Here is a 23,073-nt window from a genome sequence, read left to right as displayed (position 1 = left end):
CCACCCAGGCCCACATGCTGACACACACACACACACACACACACACACACACACACACACACACACACACACACACACACACACACACACACACACACACACACACACACACACACACACACACACACACACACACACACACAGTTTGGGGAGTGTTGGATACCTCCTATAAAGAGGAGGGGAGTGATGGATACCCCCTATAAAGGGGAGGGATGTATACCGCCTATAAAATGGAGGGGAGGGATGGATACCCCCTATTAAAAGGAGGGGAGGGATGGATACCTCCTATAAAAAGGAGGGGAGGGATGGATACCCCCTATAACAAGGAGGGGAGGGATGGATACCTCCTATAAAGGGGAGGGATGGATACCCCATATAAAGGGGAGGGATGGATACCCCATATAAAGGGGAGGGATGGATACCCCCTATAAAGGAGAGGGATGGATACCCCCTATAAAAAGGAGGGGAGGGATGGATACCTCCTATAAAGGGGAGGGATGGATACCTCCTATAAAGGGGAGGGGGGGATGGAAACCCCCTATAAAGGGGAGGGGAGTGATGGATACCTCCTATAAAGGGGAGGGGAGGGCTGGATACCTCCTATAAAGGGGAGGGATGGATAACCCCTATAAAGGACAGGAGGGATGGATACCTCCTATAAAGGACAGGATGGATGGATACCCCCTATAAAGGGGAGGGATGGATACCTCCTATAAAGGACAGGAGGGATGGATACCTCCTATAAAGGGGAGGGATGGATACCTCCTATAAAGGGGAGGGATGGATACCTCCTATAAAGGACAGGAGGGATGGATACCTCCTATAAAGAGGAGGGATGGATACCTCCTATAAAGGGGAGGGATGGATACCTCCTATAAAGGGGAGGGATGGATACCTCCTATAAAGGGGAGGGATGGATGCCTACTATAAAGGGGAGGAGGGATGGATACCTCCTATAAAGGACAGGAGGGATGGATACCTCCTATAAAGGACAGGAGATATGGATACCTCCTATAAAGGGGAGGGATGGATACCTCCTATAAAGGACAAGAGGGATGGATGCCTCCTATAAAGGGGAGGGATGGATACCCCCTATAAAGGGGAGGGATGGATACCTCCTATAAAGGACAGGAGGGATGGATGCTTCCTATAAAGGGGAGGGACGGATACCTCCTATAAAGGACAGGAAGGATGGATACCTCCTATAATGGGGAGGGATGGATACCTCCTATAAAGGGGAGGGGAGGGATGGATACCCCCTATAAAGGGGAGGGGAGTGATGGATACCTCCTATAAAGGGGAGGGGAGGGATGGATACCTCCTATAAAGGACAGGAGGCATGGATACATCCTATAAAGGACAGGAGGGATGGATACCTTCTATAAAGGGGAGGGATGGATACCCCCTATAAAGGGGAGGGATGGATACCCCCTATAAAAAGGAGGGGAGGGATGGATACCTCCTCTAAAGGGGAGGGATGGATACCTCCTATAAAGGGGTGGGATGGATACCTCCTATAAAGGACAGGAGGGATAGATGCCTCCTATAAAGGGGAGGGATGGATGCCTCCTATAAAAGGGAGGGATGGATGCCTCCTATAAAGGGGAGGGATGGATACCTCCTATAAAGGAGAGGGATTTATACCTCCTATATAGGGGAGGGATGGATACCCCCTATAAAAAGGAGGGGAGGGATGGATACCTCCTATAAAGGGGAGGGATGGATACCCCCTATAAAAAGGAGGGGAGGGATGGATACCTCCTATAAAGGGGAGGGATGGATACCTCCTATAAAGGGGTGGGATGGATACCTCCTATACAGGACAGGAGGGATAGATGCCTCCTATAAAGGGGAGGGATGGATGCCTCCTATAAAGGGGAGGGATGGATACCCCCTATAAAGGGGAGGGATGGATACCTCCTATAAAGGACAAGAGTGATGGATGCCTCTTATAAAGGGGAGGGATGGATACCTCCTATAAAGGGGAGGGATGGATGCCTACTATAAAGGGGAGGAGGGATGGATACCTCCTATAAAGGACAGGAGGGATGGATACCTCCTATAAAGGGGAGGGATGGATACCTCCTATAAAGGACAGGAGGGATGGATACCTCCTATAAAGGGGAGGGATGGATACCTCCTATAAAGGGGAGGGATGGATACCTCCTATAAAGGGGAGGGATGGATACCTCCTATAAAGGGGAGGGATGGATACCCCCTATAAAGGGGAGGGATGGATACCTCTTATAAAGGACAGGAGGGATGGATACCCCATATAAAGGGGAGGGATGGATACCCCCTATAAAAAGGAGGGGAGGGATGGATACCCCCTATAAAGGAGAGGGATCGATGCCTCCTATAAAGGAGAGGGATGGATACCTCCTATAAAGGAGAGGGATGGATGCCTCCTATAAAGGAAAGGGGAGTGATGGATTCCTCCTATAAAGGACAGGAGGGATGGATGCCTCCTATAAAGGAAAGGGGAGTGATGGATACCTCCTATAAAGGGGAGGGATGGATACCTCCTATAAAGGAGAGGGATGGATGCCTCCTATAAAGGGGAGGGATACCTCCTATAAAGGGGAGGGATGGATACCCCCTATAAAGGGGAGGGATGGATTCCTCCTATAAAGGACAGGAGGGATGGATGCCTCCTATAAAGGAAAGGGGAGTGATGGATACCTCCTATAAAGGGGAGGGATGGATACCTCCTATAAAGGAGATGGATGGATACCTCCTATAAAGGAGAGGGATACCTCCTATAAAGGGGAGGGATACCTCCTATAAAGGGGAGGGATGGATACCCCCTATAAAGGGGAGGGATAGTCGGTCTGTATGTGTATGTGGATGAGAGACTGCGTCTGTGTTGCTTGGGTCTGTTATTATTACTGGCTGAGGAATGGAAGGGATATGACCCTGTAAAACATTACCCTTTTCATATACCGTTCAGTGGTAACTTCAAGGAAGGAAGTTCTCTGCCTCTAACCCTATTACAGGGGCTGAGTCACTGGCTTACTGGTGCTCTTCCATGCCGTCCCTAGGAGGGGTGCGTCACTTGAGTGGGTTGAGTCACTGACGTGATCTTCCTGTCTGGGTTGGCGCCCCCACTTGGGTTGTGCAGTGGCGGAGATCTATGTGGGCTATACTCGGCCTTGTCTCAGGATGGTTAGTTGGTGGTTGAAGGTATCCCTCTAGTGGTGTGGGGACTGCGCCTTGGCAAAGTGGGTGGGGTTATATCCTGCTTGTTTGGCTCTGTCCGGGGGTATCATCGGATGGGGCCACAGTGTCTCCTTACCCCTCCTGTCTCAGCCTCCAGTATTTATGTTGCAGTAGTTTATGTGTCGGGGGGCTAGGGTCAGTATGTTATATCTGGAGTACTTCTCCTGTCTTATCCGGTGTCCTGTGTGAATTTAAGTATGCTCTCTCTAATTCTCTCTTTCTCTCTTTCTCTCTCTCGGTGGACCTGAGCCTTTGGACCATGCCTCAGGACTACCCGGCATGATGACTCCTTGCTGTCCCCAGTCCACCTGGCCTTGCTGCTGCTCCAGTTTCAACTGTTCTGCCTGCAGCTATGGAACCCTGACCTGTTCACCGGACGTGCTACCTGTCCCAGACCTGCTGTTTTCAGCAGGTCTGGGACCTGCTGAAAACTCCGCAGGAGTGGTAGGGATACTCTGAATGATTGGCAATGAAAAGCCAACTGACATTTACTCCTGAGGTGCTGACCTGTTGCACCCTCGACAACCACTGTGATTATTATTATTTGACCATGCTGGTCATTTATGAATATTTGAACATCTTGGGCATGTTCTGTTATAATCTCCACCCGGCACAGCCAGAAGAGGACTGGCCACCCCTCATAGCCTGGTTCCTCTCTAGGTTTCTTCCTAGGTTTTGGTCTTTCTAGGGAGTTTTTCCTAGCCACCGTGCTTTTACACCTGCATTGCTTGCTGTTTGGGGTTTTAGGCTGGGTTTCTGTACAGCACTTTGAGATATCAGCTTATGTAAGAAGGGCTATATAAATACATTTGATTTGATTTAATTTGATTTATACTAAGTACTCAAACACGGCTTCAAACACATCCTGTGCAGCCATGCATTCCCCGTCTGTCCCTGCCTCCCTGTTGTGTCTCATCCCTGCTTATCTAAACACACAGGGCCAGACCAGGTCTCTAAGCACAGGGCCAGGCTAGGTCTCTAAACACAGGGCCAGGCTAGGTCTCTAAACACAGGGCCAGGCCAGGTCTCTAAACACACAGGGCCAGACCATGGCTCTAAACACACAGGGCCAGACCAGGTCTCTAAACACAGGGCCAGACCAGGTCTTTAAAAACACAGGGCCAGACCAGGTATCTAAACACACAGGGCCAGACCAGGTCTCTAAACACACATGGCCAGACCAGGTCTCTAAACACAGGGCCAGACCAGGTCTCTAAACACAGGGCCAGACCAGGTCTCTAAACATACAGGGCCAGACCAGGTCTCTAAACACAGGGCCAGACCAGGTCTACATTAATAGAGGGATAAACGACTGAAGGAGTGTGGGTCACTGACCGCATCTCTCTGAAGTCCTTTTCAAGGCAGAAATTCTGAGGAAAGAGCCTGACAGATTGGTTGGGCGGTGGACTGTGTGTGTGTGCGTGTGTGTGTCTGTCAAGATAACCTGACTAAGAAGGAATTACTGGATTATTGTGACCTTTTAGGGACTGAGTAACCACAGTCTCTAGAGGATGATGAAGACATCTAACTAGTGGAGGCCGGTGGTCCCTTTAAATCACAGTGCGGGCTCATTGCGATGGCTGGAGTAGAATGAATGGAACCTTTGGACGGTGTCACATGGAGCGGTCATCAAACATGTTTGATACCTTTCTATTCTATTCATTCCATTTGCGCCGTCCTTTCTCCATCCAACATTTACTGCAACTGACAGGGTGCTTTTGACATGTGACATTGTAAACCCTTAACTATTCAAATAAAATATCCACCTGAAGCCATGTCTGCTACACCTGATTGCCCTTCAGCCAGGTGAGGCTCTAGCCCTCTTAAGTGACAAATGACTGGCCCCTGTTAAACAATCAATGTCAGTCGTTAGCTCCATGGAATTCGCCTCTCGGGAATTCCTTAACCCTTTGAATGTTAATTTATTTCTGAATGAGGAATTTGTTGTTTTTAGACAGTTGTGTTTTGTTGCAGAATTCCATGGGACAAAAGGAATTAGAAGTCCTAATTCTGATGTCATCAATCTGATTGTTCAGCAACTGGAGGACATATGGCAACTGAAATACCAGCTTGAAAAAGTTACACATAGCTCTGTGTGGAATGTGTTGAGTGAGGGGCATTGTGGTTAGTAGTGGTGCATTGTGTGGTTCCCCCAGGGCAGGTTCTGAGCACAGGTGAGGAGACTTAACAGAACTATAAATAGCTCACTGTGTGGATCCCCCAGGGCAGGTGCTGAGGACAGGTGAAGGGGGGCTACACAGGACTATAAATAGCTCAATCACACATGCCAAGAAACTCAGTCATGGAGATATTTCAGTTTCCAGTCATTCTTAAATGGCTTTTAAAGAGTTATGAAACTTTCTGGCAAAGATAACACATGACATATTTTCAATCTGGACTAAATAATCCCTGCATACTCCAAAATGATTCTAGTGAGAATGAAAACACGAGGCTAACGGGTTGCACTATAATAACAACAGACTCTGTACAACGTTGTTCCCATAAAGGGTTTTTCATAATAGTGCCCGTTTGTGCTTCGTTCGTATGTCCTTTTCAGGTTAGTCATTCTACTTTGATTAAGTGTATTTATATAACTTGCCGGAATGTAAATAGTGACCTCATTACTCTTCCGTCTCATTTTTATCCAGAAGTATAAAGAAAATACTGGAAAAAGAACAAAACCATTTTATTTATAAACCGTACGGGATCGGTTTCCTAGACGCAGATTAAGCCAAATCCTGGTCAATAAACAAGCTCAATGGGAAAATCTACATTGCAATTATTTTCCCAGCTGTGTTTTATTTATGTTATATCTACCATGGTCACTGCTGCTCAATACTACGGCCACCGCTGCTCAATACTATGGTCACCGCTGCTCAATAGTATGGCCACTGCTGCTCAATACTACGGCCACCGCTGCTCAATACTATGGTCACCGCTGCTCAATACTATGGCCACTGCTGCTCAATACTATGGCCACTGCTGCTCAATACTATGGCCACTGCTGCTCAATACTATGGCCACTGCTGCTCAATACTATGGTCACTGCTGCTCAATACTATGGCCACTGCTGCTCAATACTATGGCCACTGCTGCTCAATACTATGGCCACCGCTGCTCAATACTATGGTCACTGCTGCTCAATACTATGGTCACTGCTGCTCAATACTATGGTCACTGCTGCTCAATACTATGGCCACTGCTGCTCAATACTATGGCCACCGCTGCTCAATATTATGGTCACTGCTGCTCAATACTATGGTCACTGCTGCTCAATACTATGGTCACTGCTGCTCAATACTATGGTCACTGCTGCTCAATACTATGGCCACTGCTGCTCAATACTATGGCCACTGCTGCTCAATACTATGGCCACCGCTGCTCAATATTATGGTCACTGCTGCTCAATACTATGGTCACTGCTGCTCAATACTATGGTCACTGCTGCTCAATACTATGGTCACTGCTGCTCAATACTATGGCCACTGCTGCTCAATACTATGGCCACTGCTGCTCAATACTATGGCCACCGCTGCTCAATACTATGGCCACTGCTGTTCACTACCATGGTCACCGCTGCTCACTACCATGGTCACTGTCAATCAATCAATGAAATGTATTTATAAAGCCCTTCTTACATCAGCTGATGTCACAAAGTGCTGTACAGAAACCCAGCCTAAAACTCCAAACAGCAAGCAATGCAGGTGTAAAAGCACGGTGGCTAGGAAAAACTCCCTAGAAAGGCCAGAACCTAGGAAGAAACCTAGAGAGGAACCAGGCTATGAGGGGTGGCCAGTCCTCTTCTGGCTGTGCCGGGTGGAGATTATAACAGAACATGGCCAAGATGTTCAAATGTTCATAGATGACCAGCAGGGTCAAATAATAATAATCACAGTGGTTGTCGAGGGTGCAACAGGTCAGCACCTCAGGAGTAAATGTCAGTTGGCTTTTCATAACCAATCATTCAGAGTATCTCTACCACTCCTGCTGTCTCTAGAGAGTTAAAAACAGCAGGTCTGGGACAGGTAGCACGTCCGGTGAACAGGTCAGGGTTCCATAGCCGCAGGCAGAACTGTTGAAACTGGAGCAGCAGCAGGGCCAGGTCCTCTGTGAGAGAGAAAGAAAGAAAGAGAGAGAGCGAGATAGAGAGAGCGATAGAGGGAGAAAGAGAGATAGAGAGCGAGAGAGAGACACAGAGAGAGATAGAGAGAGAGATATAGAGACCGAGATAGAGAGAGATAAAGAGAGATAGAGAGCGAGAGAGAGATACAGAGAGATAGAGAGAGAGATATAGAGAGAGAGATAGAGAGCGAGATAGAGAGAGATAGAGAGCGCGATAGAGAGAGATAGAGAGCGCGACAGAGAGAGATAGAGAGAAATAGAGAGTGAGAGTGAGAGAAAGAGAGAGAGAAGTGATCCAATTTTTCCACACTGTGGTTTCACAGATTCTTTCCTCCGCTGCTCACATCTGCAGGTTATCAGCAGGATGCACTCGTTCCTTCTCTTCTTTCTCTTCTTTCTCCTCTCTCCTTCACCCTCTCTCTTTCTTTCCTTCTCTATCCTTCACCCTCTCTCTTTCTTTCCTTCTCCTACCTCTTTCACCCTCTCTCTTTCTCTTCTTTCTCCTCCCTCTTTCACCCTCTCTCTTTCTTTCCTTCTCCACCCTCTTTCACCCTCTCTCTTTCTCTCCTTCTCCTTCACCCTCTCTTGTTTTGACTGTGATATTTACACCTCAATGAAAGTTAGAGGTGCAGTCATAACATGGGGTTGGGTGGTGGGTGGAGGTGTTTTGGTGGTCACAGGGCCTGGTGCTTTACGGCTACAGTAGGAAACCCCTTCCCATAATCTTGCTTTTCTCCATGTTTCTCTCCCTCTGTCGAAGAGAGAGCTACATTCCTCCAAAAGCTCTGCTTCACTCAGAGGGATATGCAATTTGTAATATATTAGTGATCAGAAAAGGGCTACAATGACTGAGGGGAAAAAGGTCCACTCTGAGCATCCTCTGAGAAGGACAACATAGATGAATTCAGTTCCAGGGTAACGGGATGTCTCTCTGGCTGGGAATCAAACAGACCGCGATTCATACAAAGGCCATTTCTCTGACGTTGGTGCAGGTCACACTCACAATAAACACTGCAGCTGTCCAACATCAAACATGAATTACCTTTAAAAGTCAAGTACAATGCGATGTCTGTTTGTGCAATTGTGGTTTTCTTGAATCCTGGCCTCTATCTTTGATTTACAGAAATTATTATTATTATTACATAATAATTATTACATAATAATAATAATAAAAACACACAATCAATATCAAAATATAAGAATAACAGAACACAACACTGCTCTACTGTTAAATTGTATCCTGTGACCTCTCTCTCTCTCTTTGAGGTAAGGACCTCTGACCCCTGACTTCAGACTAGGTGGGGTCGTGAGGTCAGGTGAGGGCCTCTATGGGGCGTTAGGGTCCTTGATCCCCCTTTTAAACATTCCACAAGTTAAAGGACAGTAAAAGAACAGAAAACATACGTGTATACACTTCCTAGAAATGTTTAATTTGAAATGGTTTGGTATTTGATTAGTGATAGAGAACAATACAAGTCTTTATCTTTAGTTATCATTAAATCAGTTACCATTAAATCAGTTACCACCAGATCAGTTACCATCAGATCAATTACTATCAGATCAATTACTATCAGATCAGTTACCATTAAATCAGTTACCATTAAATCAGTTACCATTAAATCAGTTACCATCAGATCAATTACTATCAGATCAATTACTATCAGATCAGTTACCATCAGATTAGTTACCATCAGATCAGTTACCATCAGATCAGTTACCATCAGATCAGTTACCATCAGATCAGTTACTATCAGATCAGTTACCATCAGATCAGTTACCATCAGATCAGTTACCATCAGATCAGTTACCATCAGATCAGTTACCATCAGATCAGTTACCATCAGTTACCATCAGTTACCATCAGATCAGTTACTATCAGATCAGTTACCATCAGTTACCATCAGATCAGTTACCATCAGTTACCATCAGACCAGTTACCATCAGTTACCATCAGATCAGTTACCATCAGATCAGTTATCATCAGATCAGTTATCACCAGATCAGTTACCATCAGATCAGTTACCATCAGATCAGTTACCATCAGATCAGTTACCATTAAATCAGTTACCATCAGTTACCATCAGATCAGTTATCATCAGTTACCATCAGATCAGTTACCATCAGTTACCATCAGATCAGTTACCATCAGATCAGTTACCATCAGATCAGTTATCATCAGATCAGTTACCATCAGATCAGTTACCATCAGTTACCATCAGATCAGTTACCATCAGTTACCAGCAGATCAGTTACCATCAGTTACCATCAGATCAGTTACCATCAGATCAGTTACCATCAGTTATCATCAGATCAGTTATCATCAGATCATTGCATTATATTTTGATGACTGTAATATGTGACTAGCATTGTGTATCCCACTCTGTATATTAAATAGGGCCCAACCCAGTGTATATGACCTAGGGCCCAACCCAGTGTATATGACCTAGGGCCCAACACAATGTATATGACCTAGGGCCCAACCCAGTGTATATGACCTAGGGCCCAACCCAGTGTATATGACCTAGGGCCCAACCCAGTGTATATGACCTAGGGCCCAACCCAGTGTATATGACCTAGGGCCCAACCCAGTGTATATGACCTAGGGCCCAACCCAGCGTATATGACCTAGGGCCCAACCCAGTGTATATGACCTAGGGCCCAACCCAGTGTATATGACCTAGGGCCCAACCCAGTGTATATGACCTAGGGCTAGACCCAGTGTATATGACCTAGGGCCCAACCCAGTGTATATGACCTAGGGCCCAACCCAGTGTATATGACCTAGGGCCCAACCCAGCGTATATGACCTAGGGCCCAACACAATGTATATGACCTAGGGCCCAACACAGTATATATGACCTAGGGCCCAACCCAGTGTATATGACCTAGGGCCCAACCCAGTGTATATGACCTAGGGCCCAACCCAGTGTATATGACCTAGGGCCCAACACAATGTATATGACCTAGGGCCCAACACAGTATATATGACCTAGGGCCCAACACAATGTATATGACTTAGGGCCCAACACAGTGTATATGACCTAGGGCCCAACACAGTATATATGACCTAGGGCCCAACACAATGTATATGACCTAGGGCCCAACACAATGTATATGACCTAGGGCCCAACACAGTGTATATGACCTAGGGCCCAACCCAGTGTATATGACCTAGGGCCCAACCCAGTGTATATGATCTAGGGCCCAACACAATGTATATGACCTAGGGCCCAACCCAGTGTATATGACCTAGGGCCCAACCCAGTGTATATGACCTAGGGCCCAACCCAGTGTATATGACCTAGGGCCCAACCCAGTGTATATGACCTAGGGCCCAACCCAGTGTATATGACCTAGGGCCCAACCCAGTGTATATGACCTAGGGCCCAACCCAGTGTATATGACCTAGGGCCCAACCCAGTGTATATGACCTAGGGCCCAACCCAGTGTATATGACCTAGGGCTAGACCCAGTGTATATGACCTAGGGCCCAACACAGTGTATATGACCTAGGGCCCAACCCAGTGTATATGACCTAGGGCCCAACCCAGTGTATATGACCTAGGGCCCAATCCAGTGTATATGACCTAGGGCCCAACCCAGTGTATATGACCTAGGGCCCAACCCAGTGTATATGACCTAGGGCCCAATCCAGTATATATGACCTAGGGCCCAACACAATGTATATGACCTAGGGCCCAATCCAGTATATATGACCTAGGGCCCAACACAGTATATATGACCTAGGGCCCAACACAATGTATATGACCTAGGGCCCAACACAATGTATATGACCTAGGGCCCAACACAGTATATATGACCTAGGGCCCAATCCAGTGTATATGACCTAGGGCCCAACACAATGTATATGACCTAGGGCCCAACACAGTATATATGACCTAGGGCCCAATCCAGTGTATATGACCTAGGGCCCAACACAGTGTATATGACCCAGGGCCCAATCCAGTGTATATGACCTAGGGCCCAACACAGTGTATATGACCTAGGGCCCAACACAGTATATATGACCTAGGGCCCAACCCAGTGGAATGTGAGATGGAGAGAAGTGACACACTTTTAAATGTGTGTGTGCACACACACACATGCACACACACACAACCACAAACACACACGCATGCACACACACACACACACAATGTCCAGATGATTGCTATCGTCAGCTCTGAAGGAAGAGGCCAGGAACAGTGTTCCAGTGAGGGACAGTGTTCCTGGGAGGGACAGTGTTCCTGGGAGGGACGGTGTTCCAGGGAGGGACGGTGTTCCAGGGAGGGACGGTGTTCCAGGGAGGGACGGTGTTCCAGGGAGGGACAGTGTTCCAGGGAGGAACAGTGTTCCAGGGAGGGACAGTGTTCCAGGGAGGAACAGTGTTCCAGGGAGGAACAGTGTTCCAGGGAGGGACAGTGTTCCAGGGAGGGACAGTGTTCCAGGGAGGAACAGTGTTCCAGGGAGGAACAGTGTTCCAGGGAGGGACAGTGTTCCAGGGAGGGACAGTGTTCCAGGGAGGAACAGTGTTCCAGGGAGGGACAGTGTTCCAGGGAGGAACAGTGTTCCAGGGAGGGACAGTGTTCCAGGGAGGGACAGTGTTCCAGGGAGGGACAGTGTTCCAGGGAGGGACAGTGTTCCAGGGAGGGACAGTGTTCCAGGGAGGAACAGTGTTCCAGGGAGGGACAGTGTTCCAGGGAGGGACAGTGTTCCAGGGAGGGACAGTGTTCCAGGGAGGGACAGTGTTCCAGGGAGGAACAGTGTTCCAGGGAGGGACAGTGTTCCAGGGAGGGACAGTGTTCCAGGGAGGGACAGTGTTCCAGGGAGGGACAGTGTTCCAGGTCCATGCTCCAGTCAGGATTCCGGGGAAGGTTTGGCTGCAGCTGCCGGTCGGAGGTCAATGGAGATCAACGGAGGCCAACGTCATCCCTGGACGTCTGTGTGTGTCCCTGTCCCATCTCTGTAAGGGACAATTTCACATATTTGTTTTGGGAATCAGTCATTTGGGACTTCCTTCACTCTTATCTTTTGATTGAAATCATGTGGGATCATTCCATGAGTATCTTCCTGTTGTTTCCATAGAAATCAATCTCTAGTGTCATTGTGTGTTGTGTGAGTTAGGTTAGGTTAGGCTAGATTAAGCTAGACTTGGTTAGGCTAGGTTAAATTAGTTTAGGTTAGGCTAGATTGTGTTAGAATAGGTTAGGTTAGGCTAGATTAGATTAGGTTAGGTTATTTTAGGTTAGGCTACATTAGGTTAGATTAGGTTAGGTTAGTTTAGGTTAGGCTAGATTATGTTAGAATAGGTTAGGTTAGGCTAGGCTAGATTAGGTTCGAATAGGTTAGGTTAGGCTAGATTAGGCTAGATTAGGTTGGATTAGGTTAGGATAGATTAGGCTAGACTAGGTTAGGTCAGGCCAGATTATGTTAGGTTAGATTAGGTTAGGTTAGTTTAGGTTAGGTTAGTCAGGCTTCTTGAACAGCTGCTGAGTCCATAGTGGTACAATATAGTGTGAACATGTTTGGTAAGGTTTTAGTGTTCTATTCAGTCACAGGGAGGTTTTAGTGTTCTAGTCAGTCACAGGGAGGTTTTAGTGTTCTATTCAGTCACAGGGAGGTTTTAGTGTTCTAGTCAGTCACAGGGAGGTTTTAGTGTTCTATTCAGTCACAGGGAGGTTGTAGTGTTCTATACAGTCACAGGGAGGTTGTAGTGTTCTACTCAGTCACAGGGAGGTTGTAGTGTTCTAGTCAGTCACAGGGAGGTTGTAGGGTTCTAGTCAGTCACAGGGAGGTTGTAGTGTTCTAGTCAGTCACAGGGAGGTTTTAGTGTTCTAGTCAGTCACAGGGAGGTTGTAGTGTTCTAGTCAGTCACAGGGAGGTTTTAGTTTTCTAGTCAGTCACAGGGAGGTTGTAGTGTTCTAGTCAGTCACAGGGAGGTTTTAGTTTTCTACTCAGTCACAGGGAGGTTGTAGTGTTCTAGTCAGTCACAGGGAGGTTGTAGTGTTCTAGTCAGTCACAGGGAGGTTGTAGTGTTCTAGTCAGTCACAGGGAGGTTTTAGTGTTGTAGTCAGTCACAGGGAGGTTGTAGGGTTCTAGTCAGTCACAGGGAGGTTGTAGTGTTGTAGTCAGTCACAGGGAGGTTGTAGTGTTGTAGTCAGTCACAGGGAGGTTGTAGGGTTCTAGTCAGTCACAGGGAGGTTGTAGGGTTCTAGTCAGTCACAGGGAGCTTGTAGGGTTCTAGTCAGTCACAGGGAGGTTTTAGTTTTCTAGTCAGTCACAGGGAGGTTGTGGTGTTCTAGTCAGTCACAGGGAGGTTGTAGTGTTCTAGTCAGTCACAGGGAGGTTGTAGGGTTCTAGTCAGTCACAGGGAGGTTGTAGTGTTCTAGTCAGTCACAGGGAGGTTGTAGGGTTCTAGTCAGTCACAGGGAGATTGTAGTGTTCTAGTCAGTCACAGGGAGGTTGTAGGGTTCTAGTCAGTCACAGGGAGGTTGTAGTGTTCTAGTCAGTCACAGGGAGGTTGTAGGGTTCTAGTCAGTCACAGGGAGGTTGTAGTGTTCTAGTCAGTCACAGGGAGGTTGTAGGGTTCTAGTCAGTCACAGGGAGGTTGTAGGGTTCTAGTCAGTCACAGGGAGGTTTTAGTTTTCTAGTCAGTCACAGGGAGGTTGTGGTGTTCTAGTCAGTCACAGGGAGGTTGTAGTGTTCTAGTCAGTCACAGGGAGGTTGTAGTGTTCTAGTCAGTCACAGGGAGGTTGTAGTGTTCTAGTCAGTCACAGGGAGGTTGTAGGGTTCTAGTCAGTCACAGGGAGGTTGTAGTGTTCTATTCAGTCACAGGGAGGTTTTAGTTTTCTAGTCAGTCACAGGGAGGTTGTAGGGTTGTAGTCAGTCACAGGGAGGTTGTAGTGTTCTAGTCAGTCACAGGGAGGTTGTAGTGTTCTAGTCAGTCACAGGGAGGTTGTAGTGTTCTAGTCAGTCACAGGGAGGGATTAGTGTTCTAGTCAGTCACAGGGAGGTTTAAGTGTTCTATTCAGTCACAGGGAGGTTGTAGTGTTCTAGTCAGTCACAGGGAGGTTGTAGTGTTCTAGTCAGTCACAGGGAGTTTGTAGTGTTCTAGTCAGTCACAGGGAGGTTGTAGTGTTCCAGTCAGTCACAGGGAGGTTGTAGGGATCTAGTCAGTCACAGGGAGGGATTAGTGTTCTAGTCAGTCACAGGGAGGTTGTAGTGTTCTAGTCAGTCACAGGGAGGTTGTAGTTCTCTAGTCAGTCACTGCGAGGGATTAGTGTTCTAGTCAGTCACAGGGAGGTTGTAAGTTTCTAGTCAGTCACAGGGAGGTTTTAGGGTTCTAGTCAGTCACAGGGAGATTGTAGTTTTCTAGTCAGTCACAGGGAGGTTGTAGTGTTCTAGTCAGTCACAGGGAGGGATTAGTGTTCTAGTCAGTCACAGGGAGGTTGTAGTGTTCTAGTCAGTCACAGGGAGGTTGTAGTTTTCTAGTCAGTCACAGGGAGGGATTAGTGTTCTAGTCAGTCACAGGGAGGTTGTAGTTTTCTAGTCAGTCACAGGGAGGTTGTAGTTTTCTAGTCAGTCACAGGGAGGTTGAGTGTTCTAGTCAGTCACAGGGAGGTTGTAGTGTTCTAGTCAGTCACAGGGAGGTTGTAGTGTTGTAGTCAGTCACAGGGAGCGATTAGTTTTCTAGTCAGTCACAGGGAGGTTGTAGTGTTGTAGTCAGTCACAGGGAGGTTTTAGGGTTCTAGTCAGTCACAGGGAGGTTGTAGGGTTCTAGTCAGTCACAGGGAGGTTGTAGGGTTCTAGTCAGTCATGGAGCTGTGGATGACAACAAAGAACAGGTACTTTATCATTCGATCACTGGTTTTGGTTCTGCTGGTATGTAGCTTGTTTATGGTTGCAGGTTCAGGAATTGCTGAAGACTGCAACATCTACCTGGAGCTAACTCTTTAAATAGCACTGATTTGAAAAGTCATAGTCGATCGACCAATAATATAATATATACTGTTAGCAAAAAAAGCATAATTGATTTACCATCTGTAGAAACTACGAGAATAGAAGGGTTCAGAACGTTGGTGAAACATTACGGGAGGGTTGAAAAAAACATTTGGCAATTAGAAATCAAAAACTGGATGGTTTTCATAGATAGATATTAAGGGTTGAGGGGAGCTGAAGGATGGGACTAAAAACACAAAGAAAAACGAAAAGAAAAAAAATGTAACTAATGTGAAATATACTGTGTCTGTAAAAAAAGATATAGTATGTATAAGCAGGAAGTAGAAGCCTAAATGTTGTTGTCCATTAGTTTAGTCCGATTAGGGGAGGGGTGGTAGGGTTAAAGGAAGATAATAAAGCAGGAAGAAATATTTTTTTAAATAAATACATGATGCAGACAATTACGTTGATAGAACCCACAAACTATCTGCAAACATTAAAGCTGGTGGTGGTCATGATGATGGCTTTAGTGATGACGCTGGTGAACATTTAGAAAATTTATAAAATGATGAAAATGAAAGTGCTCTGATGAACTGCATTGAAAACCAGCAGGGAATACTGTGATACTGCACAATGAACTACAGAAATGTATGCGGTGTGAAATTTACTGCTCTAATTTAGTTTTGACCTACTAGACATGTAGGTCACTGCAATCAGAGTCTTTGCTTGATATAACCTATGACCTTCCCTGAACCGAACAGAGCACTGTCAACCTGAGATGAGTCATCTGGCGTCTGAGGAGGTCGTGACTGAGGAAAGAGGATTTCTGCAGCCTGACCACTTCTCCTCAAGTGGAGGAAGTAGATTTGATAGGCTTGAGAATGGTGGGCTTGTTAAAGCGCTGACGTGTTGTTGAAATCTATTATTTACAAACATCCTTGGTGATTGTTCCCATGGTACCAAATCAAACAAACACCCTTAACTAGAACCCTGAGACATGCATTGGATTCATGCCGAAACAGAGCTCCCATACGAACCAGTTTAGATGGGGGACATAGTACCTTAGTAAAGCTAGCTGTCACAGGCCATGGCTACTCCATAGTCCCCATGGTAACGATTTGAGTTGGGGTCATGGTGACCAACTGTGTGGAGAACCACAGGAATACGGTCTAACCGTAAACAACGAATACAAACTCACACTGCCAAGCGAAGGCCTTGGTTATGTAGTATAGAGTACTTAGTAGCAGTCTCGTGACCCAACGATCTGGTTATGTTTCCCTGGTCAACCATCAAACTGGGGTCTCCACAGAACGTTCCACATGCTTGGCATCCCATCGCACTCTCGTAGAAATAGTTTGAGAATGTGTTTTCCCAAAACTATTAGTTTCAGTGTTGGAGAGTGCACACACACACACACACACACACACACACACACACACACACACACACACACACACACACACACACACACACACACACACACACACACACACACACACACACACACACACACACACACACACACACACACACACACACACACACAAACAAAGACACACACACGCGGTAGTCATACAAACCAATTACCGCTGGTTGTGGTCGGGTGTGAACTGTGTTTCTGGTGTGAGGCCTGGTTCCAAAATGATGATGTAGTGGATGTATAAAAGAAGGATTGTTCAGATGTGGGCACACCCCTCCGTCCCTCTCTCTCTTTCTGCATGCCTCCCTCTTTCCTTCTCTCTCTGTCTCTCTTTCATCTCTCTCTCTGCCTGCCTCCCTCTTTTACTTCTCTCTCTGTCTCTCTCTCCATCTCTCTCTCTACATCTCTGCCTGCCTGCCTGCCTCCCTCTTTTCCTTCTCTCTCTGTCTCTGTTTCTCTACATCGCTCTCTCCCTCTGTCTCTCTGTCTCTCTCTCTCTCTCTCTCTCTCTCCATCTCTCCATCTCTCTCTGCTTCTCTCTCTCTCTCTGCCTGCCTCCCTCTTTTCCTTCTCTCTCCATCTATCTCTGCCTTGCTTTCTCACTCTCTCTCAGTCTCTCAATCTCTCTCTCTCTCTCTCTCTCTCTCTCTCTGCCTGCCTCCCTCTCTCTCTCCTCTCTCTCTCTCTCATCTCTCATCTCTCTCTACATCTCTCTCCCTCTCTCACCAACTCTCTCCAACTCTCTCTCTCTCCATCTCTTTCTGCCTCTCTCTCCCTCACTCTCTCTCTCCATCTCTCTCCCTCTCTCTCTCACTCCATCTCTCTGAATACATATCTCTGCCTCTCTCCATCTCTCTCTTTCTCTCTCCCTCTCTCTCTCTCCCTCCATCTCTCTCTGCCTCTTTCTCTCCATCTCTCCCTCTCTCCATCTCTCTGAATACATATCTCTCTGCCTCTCTCTCTCTCTCTCTCTCTCTCTTCATATCTCTCTGCCTCTCTCTCTCTCTCTCCCTCTCTCTTTCCCCTCCCACCCCTGGCTCTCTGGTGCATATATGCAGGGAAACCCAGATGTCAGCAGCCCATGAAAGGGTCTCGTCTCTGGGCAGAGAGAGAGGAATCAGGGGGTGGTGCCTGGTGCCTGGTGTTTGGTGTTTGGTGGTGGTAGTTGGGGATCTGAGGGGGACACCCTAATTGTATTGTAAACACAGCTATTGTTTTGAGACATACGAAGTGGGGCAGCGAACGTGTTCCACGTGTGTCTCGCCCCCCCTCGCAGCTGGTGCACGTAAGGGAGAGGAGAGAGGGTGGGGTGTGGCGGGGGGGGGTATTTCCAAAAGGGCCTTGGTGAGATTACTAAGGAAACAAACAGCTGAGTGACTGGCAGAAGCCACATAGGGCTGGTCTCTCACCTTTGCTTCTTCATACACAAGACTCAGTGTGTGTTGTGTTTTAGCATTTGTAACTGCTATCAATGTTACAACATTGTTGTACATGTATCTCTATATCAATAAGGATAACGCCACATGTGGGTAGCTGTACATGAATTTAAGTTTAACACGTTACAGAACAGAATAAAAATGAAGATGGAAACAAGTTATAATGGAAAGTGCTACCAAATGTTATGTTAATAATAACATCAAATATAATGCAATCTATAATATACAATAGAGATGCTACAAATGTATTGACCTAGTCAGTGTGTTCTGTTAATTTGACATGTTCAGTCATTTAGCAGACTCTCTTATCCAGAGCGACTTACAGTTTAGTGCATTCATCTTAAGATAGCTAGGTGGGACAATCACATATCACAGTCATATTAAATACATGTTTTCCCTCAATAAAGCAGTTATCAGCAAAGTTAAAGCTAGTAAGGTGGGGGGAAAGTCAAGTGTGAGTGTTTAGTTCACAAAAAAGCTTTTATTTTATATGGCGTGGGGGGGGGGGGGGGCTGTGGGATTATATAAGAGGTGGGGTTTCAGATGTTTTTGGAAGATAGGCAGGGACTCTGCTGTCCTAGCTTGAGGGGGAAGCTGGTTCTACCATTGTGGTGCCAGGACAGAGAGGCCCTTTGACTGGGCTGAGCGGGAGCTGCCCTCCCTTAGGGGTGGGAGGGCCAAGAGACCAGAGGTGGCTCTTGCTGATCCGTAGGTAAGCACCATAGTCTTGTAGCGGATGCGAGCTTCGACTGGAAGCCAGTGAAGTGTGCTACGGAGCAGAGTGACATGGGAGAACTTGGGAAGGTGGAACACCAGGTGGGCTGCAGGGATAAGTTGCAGGGGTTTGATGGCTCAATGCGGGGTAGCCCAGACAACAGTGAGTTGCAGTAGTCCAGATTTGAGATGACAATGTATGTAGTTTGTAGTTCTGTCGTTGAGCTGTACTTGTTTGTTAATTTTCTGTATTAGGTCATGTTTAATGTTTTGTGTGAACCCCAGGAACAGTAGCGGCTGCTTTCGCAACAGCAAATGGGGTTCCTAATATAAATGACCAACATGTCAAGTGCCTGGATTAGGACAGGTACCACTTCCTGTCTGAGGTAAGGTCGTACTCTACGGATGTTGTAGAGCATGAACCTGCCGGAGTGAGTCACTGCTTTGATGTTTGCAGAGCGTGACAGGGTGTTGTGCAGGGTCATTGCATTCCGTGAGGGGGACACAGTGGAGTTGTCAACCGTGATGGAGAGGTCTTTGAGTGGGCAAGCCTTCCCTGGGAGGAAGAGCAGCTCCGTTTTGACGAGGTTGAGCTTGAGGTGGTGGGCCGACCTCCAAGCTCAGATATCTGCCAGGCAAGCAAAGATGCGTGTCGTTATGTATCTCTGACACTGAAGCTACCTGACACACTGTGTGTGTGCACCTGTGTGTGTGCACCTGTGTGTGTGCGTGCCCGCGTGTGTGTGTGTGTGTGTGTGTGTGTGTGTGTGTGTGTGTGTGTGTGTGTGTGTGTGTGTGTGCGCGTGTGTGTGTGTGTGTGTGTGTGTGTGTGTGTGTGTGTGTGTGTGTGTGTGTGTGTGTGTGTGTGTGTGTGTGTGTGTGTGTGTGTGTGTGTGTGTGTGTGTGTGTGTGTGTGTGTGTGTGTGGGGGAAAGAAGAGAAGTAGTTGCGTGTAATTCGCACAGCAATGATAGGAGAGACCATGTGAGGATATGACAAACCTGAGTGACTTGGTGTATAGAGAGAAGAGGAGAGGGCCTAGAACCGAGCCCTGAGGGACACCAGTAGTGAGATTAGATGGTTCAGACACAGCTCCTCTCCACGTCACCTAGTAGGAGCGACCTGCCAGGTAGGATGCAATCCAGGAGTTTGCAAATCCTGAGACGTCCAGCCCTGAGAGGGTGGAGAGGAGGATCTGATGGTTCACGGTGTCGAAGGCAGCGGATAGATCTAGGAGGATGAGAACAGAGGAGAGAGAGTCAGCTTTGGCAGTGCAGAGTGCCACCGTGACACAGAGAAGAGCAGTCTCAGTTGAGGGACACGTCTTGGAGCCTTTTCCTATGATAAGATAGCAGAACCTACTGGTACCACACACCAGTGATCACATGGTAGTGCTCTAATGCAGGGTTTCCCAAACCCGGTCCCGGGAACGTTATAGTTTTTGCACTAGCACTACACAGCTGATTCAAATCATCAAAGCTTGATGATGAGCTGGTTATTTGAATCAGCTATGTAGTGGTAGGGTTAGTGGGACCACGTTTGGGATACCCTCCTCTAATGTACTACACAGCACTGATTGCATGGTAGTATGCTAGCAGATACCCATAGACTTCCAGTCATTGCGCTAACGCTAGTTAGCATTGGCTGGGGAAACTACCTCTAACTTCCTTCATACTGGACACAGAGACATAACAATGGTATCAATGAGTTGATCTGACTCTGGGAAAGTAGATACAGGGCATCAATGCCAAAATCCCGAGGTATCCCTTTAATATGAACTTTAAAGTACAATACAGCACTGATTGCATGGTAGCGTTCACTGTTAATATGAGTTTGTGACCTCTCAATCTATATGTGATTAGACGGAATCCTCCAACACCCAAACACACATGCAGAAACGTACACATACCCCTCTGCCTAATATTCTAACACATTCTGTCAGAATGGGGGAAGAGAGGCGGGGGTTTTGGATTCCTTTAAATTAATAAGAAATGTATGACATTCCTATTTGTTTGTTGATCTGGATCCCCATTAGCTTTTGCAGAAGCAGCAGCTACTCTTCCTGGGGTCCACAAAAACCAACACAAAACATGACAAGTAACAAAACACTGTTACAATACCCAGACAAGGACAGTCACACAAATGTAAAATAAAATGATGCACGAACATTACAACAAAAAAATCATACAAACATTACAACTAAAAAATAATGTGTGTTAGAGTGTGTCTTTGTGTGCATGTGTTTGTGTGACCCCTCACAGTCCCCGCCGTTCCATGAGTTGTGTTTTAGTTCGTTTTTTGCTTGTATGTATTGGCTGTCTGAGATGAATGTTATTTGATTATAAAAAACAATATGGAATTTTTCGTCACAGTAATATTTCTCAGAAGAAGATAACCAGTTAATCTGTCATCGACCCTCAATCAGGAAAGACTGGTAAACATGTTGTTGATGTTAGTTCTGTATGTGAGGTTAAGGGCAAGGCGTGCTGCTCTGTTTGGAGCCAGCTGCAGCTTTGCTAGGTTATTCTTTGCTGCACTTGAACATTTTACCGGACAGAAATCGAGATAGGACAAGACCAGAGCCTGAACAACTAGTGCAGTTGATTTTGTGTTCTGTCAGGGAGCTCTGAATGGAGAGGAGAGGGGTGGAGAGGAGGACATGCTGGGAGTTAGTTAAGAAGCATTGAATGGAGAGGAGAGGAGTGGAGAGGAGTGGAGGACATCCTGAGAGTTAGTTAAGGAGTTTTGAATTTAGTGGAGGAGGACATCCTGAGAGTTAGTTAAGGAGTTTTGAATTTAGTGGAGGAGGACATCCTGTCAGTTAGTTAAGGAGCTTTGAATTTAGTGGAGGAGGACATCCTGGGAGTTAGTTAAGGAGTTTTGAATTTAGTGGAGAGGAGGACATCCTGGGAGTTAGTTAAGGAGTTTTGAGTTTAGTGGAGAGGAGGACATCCTGTCAGTTAGTTAAGGAGCTTTGAATTTAGTGGAGAGGAGGACATCCTGTCAGTTAGTTAAGGAGCATTGAATTTAGTGGAGAGGAGGACATCCTGTCAGTTAGTTAAGGAGCATTGAATTTAGTGGAGAGGAGGACATCCTGTCAGTTAGTTAAGGAGCTTTGAATTTAGTGGAGGAGGACATCCTGTCAGTTAGTTAAGGAGCTTTGAATTTAGTGGAGGAGGACATCATGGGAGTTAGTTAAGGAGCTTTGAATTTAGTGGAGGAGGACATCATAGGAGTTAGTTAAGGAGCTTTGAATTTAGTGGAGGAGGACATCCTGTGGAAGTGTTCTGATGACAGGCACAGCTACACAGACAAGAGTACTGAGCAACACATTACTTATTACCACATTCCCTCATGAAAAGTTATTCAAACGGAAACACACGCCATAATCTACAGATGGCACCACACTCCATAATTAAAAGGGCAACACACTCCGTAATTTATGTTGCCTGCAGTTATGGCAAATGTCCCAATTTGCCTTGGAGGTTACATTGAGTCGTACAATTAAACTCCACAAAATGAATGAGTGTGGAATTATCTGGATTACCCTAATCAGTGGCGACCCATCAGTTTGTTTTGCATGTTATTTTTGCATTAATACGTGTCACATATCAGTTTGCAAACAATGTAAAAAACATTTTTTTAAATAAAGCTGTATACAAACATGGTCTCTTTTTTGATTTCTTGAGTAAAGCAGCTCCAAAATGCAGGTGTTTCAGCCCAGCTCAGTGCTTTCTGTGGTGTTGGGGCAGCCAGTGGAAAAATACGGAGCGAAGGGGTTGGTAATGTTCTCTAGTTGCGCAGCGATTGGCTCAGTGTTCTTTCACTCATGGAGACAGTATGTCACTGCCAAATCTAAGGGTAGAGCTCGACAATTGAAGCCCCTTGGGTGCTGCCATAGAGTTACATTAGAAGTGCCCATCCAAGAAGGCTCAAGGTTATTGGCCACTGATAAAAGGACATCAAATCAGGTTATAGTAGCTTTGATTGGACTGATGTCAACATACACTACAGTTCAAAAGTTTGGGGTCACTTAGAAATGTCCTTGTTTTTGAAAGAAAAGCAACTGTTTTGTCCATTAAAATAACATCAAATTGATCAGAAATACAGTGTAGACATTGTTAATGTTGTAAATGACTATTGTATCTGGAAACGCCGATTTCTTAATGAAAAATTTACATAGGCGTACAGAGGCCCATTATCAGCAACCATCACTCCTGTGTTC

Source organism: Salvelinus alpinus, chromosome 34 (assembly GCF_045679555.1).
Source record: "Salvelinus alpinus chromosome 34, SLU_Salpinus.1, whole genome shotgun sequence".
NCBI classification, from domain to species: Eukaryota; Metazoa; Chordata; class Actinopteri; order Salmoniformes; family Salmonidae; genus Salvelinus; species Salvelinus alpinus.
Note: the sequence above shows the minus strand (reverse complement) of the source record.